Here is a 6000-nt window from a genome sequence, read left to right as displayed (position 1 = left end):
ACAATCCCTTGGTTAATCTGCACCCCCTACCACCCCCCGCATTCTCATCCCTCTGCTTCCATCCTCCCTCCCTCCCTCGGATCCTTATACTCATTCTACTCATGCATTCAAACCAATAATGGTTTTATACAATACTTATCCTTGTGGGACTGTGTAAGTTCACTCAACGTAATACTCTCCAGTCCCCCGCAAGTTAGGTAATAATTTACAAAATCATTGCTCTTGTGTGCTGTGTAGTATTCCATTGTGTGAATATACTGTACTGTAATTTCCAAATCCATTCATTTGTGGTTGGACAGCTGGGCTGTTTCCCTGTTCTTGCTGTGGTGAATAACGCTGATGTGAACATTGGTGTACAAGTTTCCGTTTGTGCCACAGTTCTAATTTCTTTTCAAGGAATAGTTGGGTCATAGGGAATTTCTCTGTTCAGCTTTTTGAGGAAGCGTCAGACTCCCTTCCAGAATGGTTGTAATAATTGACAATCCAATGTACAATGTATAGAAGTTTCTTTCTTGCACATCCTCTCCCAACATTTATTACTTTATTAATTAATTATTGCCCTGTTAAGCTTTGCCAATATTACTGGAGTGAGCAGGTACCTCATTGTGACTTTGATTTGCATCACTCCATCTTTGAGTTTCTTGCAGTGTCTTGAATGTTTGGAGGCTGGCCCTCTTGTTTTGGGGTGTCTTGATTGCCCTCACTGAGTTCTCCTTAGAGGGTATAGGTTTCTAGTCGTGGTGGCCTTATTGTGTCCACTTTGATCTGCATCTCCTAGGCCTTCAGAAGTGAGCTAGCCGAGAGTGGAGGAGAGGCAGTGCCCTGCCTGTTGTTGTTATGTGCTATCGAGTCGTTTGCGACTCATAGCGACCCTATGTACAAGAGCTCTAAACGCTGTTCTATCCTGTGCCAACCTCGCTGTCTCAGACACCCTCATTCCCACCACTCCACTCACAGAATCAATCCATCTCATCAAGGGTCTTCCTCTCCTGCGCCGTCCCTCCACTCTTCCAAACGTGATGTCCCTCTCCAAGGACCAGTCCCTCCTTGCAACATGCCCTGCCTACTTCTCTGTTAATGAGATTGGCAAATTCAGAAGATGGGCTTTTCAGGTGAAATGCCTTAAGGCTTGGTTTTCTATTGTTTAGTGATGACATTTTAAAAAAAGTCAATCCGAACAGTAAGAAGAGCACCCTAGGATTTCTTTTTTTAATTCATTCATAGTTTACTGAAAAGACTCACTGCCCATGTCTCCTGATTAGCAAGTTTGAACAGAGCCTTTGGTGCTGACTGTGAGCACTTATGTCCTGGTGTAGCCTAGAGTGGATTTGGGCTGAGGGTAGAGTTGGTTCCGTCACTGTGTGTTCTTTCAGGGAGCACTTTCCCTGGGCTTGTCCTAGCAAGGCCTTGGGATATGATGATTAACACGATAGTCTACACTTTTACAGACCTCATATCTTTTCCTTTGTTACAGTCCGTGAGTGTAACAGAAATTGGTGGGAAGTAAAACAGGAAATGTGCAATGAACATCTGAGCTCTTTTTGTTATCCCAGGTACTGTGTTATGTAAGAGTAGCTTGTTCCAGCCAGTGAGTCATGGGCTAATATTTGGAAATCTTTCTGTCAAAGAGATTTCTTTTTGATAAAATCTCATTTTCCATCCATAGTAAAAAGAAATTTGTTGAGCACTATCTGCATTGCTTTAAGTCCATTATGAACATTAACACATGCTCATATGTTGAAAACTCTGGGGAAGTTAGGGTGCAGAAAGATTAAATAACTTGCTCAGGTTATTAAGAACGTGGTGGTGGCAGGATTTGAACCCAGGAAGCGTCAAGCTCTGGAGGCCATGAGGTTAAACCACTGTGTTATTGTCTGAGTTTTAGAAGTTTGACCAGGTGAGAAGTTTTGTGGTGACAGAATTCTCATATCAGAGGAAAATAATTTTATATTGTGTTTTGATTTGGAAAAAAGTGCTTGAAATTACCAAATGTCATCTTATTCACATATACTAAGAAACAGACCATGATTAGCTGTGCACACCTTTAATGAGCGTCTACTCTGGACCAAGCACTGTTTTAGGGATGTCATGGTGTACAAACCCCAGAAAAATCCTTTCCTTGAGGAACTTGCAGTCTGATAGGGACATACGGATAATAAACAAGAAATAAAAGAAGCTACCAGGAGCTCTGGTGGCCTCGTGCACTGGCAACCCAAAGGCAGGCTGTGTAAGCCTACCAGCTCCTCTGTGGGAGAAAGATGGGCTGTCTCCTGCCATGTGATTTGCAGCCTCTGAAAACCTATTGGAAGGTCAGCTATGAGTTGATTCTGGTTTTATGTGACTGCATATAACAGTTGCAGCATACTAAGTTATAAGGAATCTTTTAGAAAATGTTACATGCTGTGTGGCAGAGTGGAGAATTTCAGCGGTGTGATGAGAGTAGGAGTTGCAGTTTTTAATTGTATGGTCAGTGGAGGACTCTGAAGGGATACTTGAGACAGTCCTTGAAAGACTATAGTTAGAACAGCCAGTGCAAGGTACTGCCAGAGGTGGGGAGGGCGGTGGAGGAATTACAAGGATTTGGTCACTGCTCTTTGAGAGCTTGGTGTTATTGGTGAGATAAGGCTGGTAATACTCTGAGATAACAATCAAGTGCTGAAATGTAGGAATTGAAAGATAAGGGGCTGTGTGTATTAGAGGGGCCAGTTACTGTTTAGGGGAGGGTGGGATTCCTTAGCCATCTAATTAGAAGCCATGGTCTCTCTGAGACCTAACCCAGACCATCACTCTAGCCAGTTCAGTGCTTTTGTGCTAACATATTAAATTCAAACAGAATGTAGTTTAGTGTGGTTGTAGAGATTGGAAACTGTGTCCAGATTCAGCTTTAGAAGCTTGGAGTATATCTGACTAGCAGTTAGAGACATAGAGCAGGAATTGACATGATACAGTGGCTTTGAATGTTGGGTCCACCCCACATTGCAGGTAAATAATGAATCATACTGAGGAAGATTGCTGTCATTGTGAGGCATGGGGTGGTCGAAGCAGAGAGCTTTTAAATGGGGAGCTCAGGTGGCCTAAGTTTGAACCATGGAGTGTTTTCTTGCTCTGTTCTGACAAGTGCTTTCTGGTCCAAGTAGAGGTTTTACATGCTCACAATCAGGTGTTCTGGGATTCCCATTCTTCTCAAGGTTAGTCACAATTTGTTGTGATCTACACAGTCAAATGCCTTTGCATAGCCAATGAAACACAGATATTCCTCTGCTACTCTCTAGTTTTAGCTAAGAACCAACTAACAACGGCTGTGATGTCCCTAGTGCCATGACCTCTTCTGAACTCAGCTTGCATTTCTAGCAGTTCTCTGACAATGTATTACTGTTCCAGTCATTTTTGGATAATATTCAACAGGATTTTGCTTGTGTGTGATATTAGTGATTTTATTCTTTAATTTCCATACTCTGTCATATCACATTCTTTTGGAATGGGAATAATATGGATCTCTTCTAGTCAGTTGGCCAGGTAGTTGTCCTTCAGATTTCTTGGCACAGCTTAGTCCAGAATCAGGAAAGGAGGGCATTAGGACGGATGTATCCTGTCTCCATAGCATTTCTGTCTGTAGGTGGAACAGATCATTCATGAGGCTGGACTTTATGGGGAGGATTGTGGCATTGAGGTCAGAGGAAGGCCCATCAGCAGCCTGAGTTATGCAGATGATACAACCTTGCTTGCTAAAACTGAGGAGGACTTGAAGCATTTACTGCTGGAGGTCAAGGACTACATTCTTCAATATGAATTGAGACTCAACATCAAGAAAACAGAGATTCTCACCACTGGGCCAGTTGGCAACACGCTGATAGATAGAGAAGAGATCAAGATTGTTAACAATTTCGTTTGCTTGGTTCCACGGTCAATACTCTTGGTACTAACAGTCAGGAAATTAAAAGGTGAATTGTGTTGGGAAAATCTCCTGCCAGGGTCCTTTCCAGAGTGCTGAAGAGCAAGCATGTCAGTGTAGAGACTAAAGTACACCCCATCAAGGCCATGGCGTTTGCAGTTAATTATTGTGCATCAAAGAGCTGGACAATAATAACTAAGGATGATAGTAGAAGAATTAGTGTCTTTGAGTTGTGGTGCTGGAGAAGAATATTGAACATACCACAGACTGCCAAGATGAACAAACAGGTTTGTCCTGGAGTGGGTGAAACCAGGTTATGCCTTAGAGGCAAAGATTTTGAAACTCCCATCTCACTTACTTTGGGCATGTTGCCAGGAGGGACTAGTTCTTGGAGAAAGGCATCATGCTTGGAAGGGTGAAGGGATAGCACAGGAGAGGAAGACCCTGGACGAGATAGACTGACACAAGAACTAGGGAAAGGGGGGTAGGTGTGTTGGAGACAGTGAGACTGGCTCAGGATACAGAGTTTAGAGCTGTTGTGCATAGAGTCAACTATAAGTCACAGGCAACTCAGTGGCATTAACAGCACTGGCCTAGTGATGACAAGCTACACTATGATCCCAAAGACCCACAGTTCAAATCCACCAGCTGCTCTGTGGGAGACAGATGGGCAGTCTCCTCCTATGCTATTAACTGTCTATCACAACCCTCCGGAGAGTCAACTGTGGGTCTGTTCTGACTCGATGGCACACAACAACAGCAGTAGCCCTGAAAGTATCTTGGTATATGAGACCTGGGATATTAATTTGTTGTGATGAGGTCAAATCTGGCACCCAGCTACCCTCTGTACAATGACTGAAGGCTTGCCGATCCTGTACCATCCTCACGAGCTCTGCCTTCCAGTCAGGGTTTCAGTCTCTTCCTGAGGAGCTGCGTCTCATTCCCTGATGCTCTGCCTTTACAAGCATGCCGTGGTGTGGGCTTGATTTACTGGCAGGACAGAGGACAGAGCTCCCTGTAGTTCAGATGAATGGGTTGGTCTTCACGGTTGCAAGTGTGCAAGTAGAGCAGTGCAAAAAGACCCCGAAGTTTGCTCAGAGGTCAAGGACAGTGCCCTTGGCGTGCAAAAACAGGAGCCAGTTGGCAGGGACCCCTGAGGGTGTTAAGTGTGATGTCCTCACGGTTTCTGATGGAGTTGAACACTCCGCTCATTTCCTTCGAGTCAGAACCAACTCATAACTGATTCTTCTTTGGGTTTCGAAGGCTGTAAGTTGCATGGGAGGATATTGACTCTCTTTCTATCTGAGCTGGTTGTGGATTTGACTTGCAGAAGGGTGTGATGCTGGGGTTAGCAGTAAATCCCCCCATGGAGTCAGCCACAAGAGCTCCTTTACATGTGTATGTATATAAAATGAGTTGAGCGTCTGAGAGTACTAAGTATGGTGGTGGTCCTTATTGTTTCTGAGGAACAGAAAAATAAGGCAAAGTGTATATCCTTTGGAAGCATTTGGAAATGCGATTGGAATGGTAAAGTACTGCATCCTGTAAGTATCATGGAGCACATGCGTTGATAAGGCTTGATGCTGTGCTGGGCAAAACCACATGCATGAGTTGCAGCCTTTTGGAAGTGTAGAGTTTTTGATGTTTTATGTCCAGTGTCCACAAGTGTGATTGAGAAAGAAGTTGAAGCTGGAGGTAAGGCTTTGGACCTCAAGGTTATAACTGTGAGTTAACTTGCGGAGGGAGTTTGTGCAGATGAGGCTGAAGACAGCCCAGGGCTGAACTCTGGAAGACTGTGGCAGCGCCAGGTAAGGGTAAGGGTCACCAGGGAGTCTACCTCCCTACTGAAGTAGGGAGAAGCTGGAGAAACAGGAAGGTTGAATATCCATCAGGCCAGTGGTGCTGAGCTTCAAGAAGGAATAATGTGCCATCTGACTTGAGAACACATCTGTCCTGTAAATCACAAATGTCACATTTAATCAGTCTACTGTTTCATTTCTGTTTCAAGTACCTTTTCTTTTTGCCCTCATCACATGTGATCAGATTCCAGCATATTAAGTCTCTGGGAGAAGATTTTGGAAGAGTATCTGAGTGTGTTATTTATGCCA

General features: G+C 44.0%; 1 protein-coding gene across 2 annotated transcripts in view; it reads left to right on the top strand.

Annotated features, from left to right (window-relative positions):
* KIAA0922 (KIAA0922 ortholog) overlaps nt 1-6000 on the top strand; it is a 221679-nt gene that overhangs the window by 5753 nt on the left and 209926 nt on the right. The gene's annotated exons all lie outside the window — the stretch shown is intronic.

This window comes from Elephantulus edwardii, unplaced genomic scaffold (genome assembly GCF_000299155.1).
Source record: "Elephantulus edwardii isolate Elephantulus edwardi_28Jun2011 unplaced genomic scaffold, EleEdw1.0 scaffold00034, whole genome shotgun sequence".
In the NCBI taxonomy this organism is placed as follows: Eukaryota; Metazoa; Chordata; class Mammalia; order Macroscelidea; family Macroscelididae; genus Elephantulus; species Elephantulus edwardii.
Note: the sequence above shows the minus strand (reverse complement) of the source record. Positions and strands in the feature narration are given on the sequence as shown.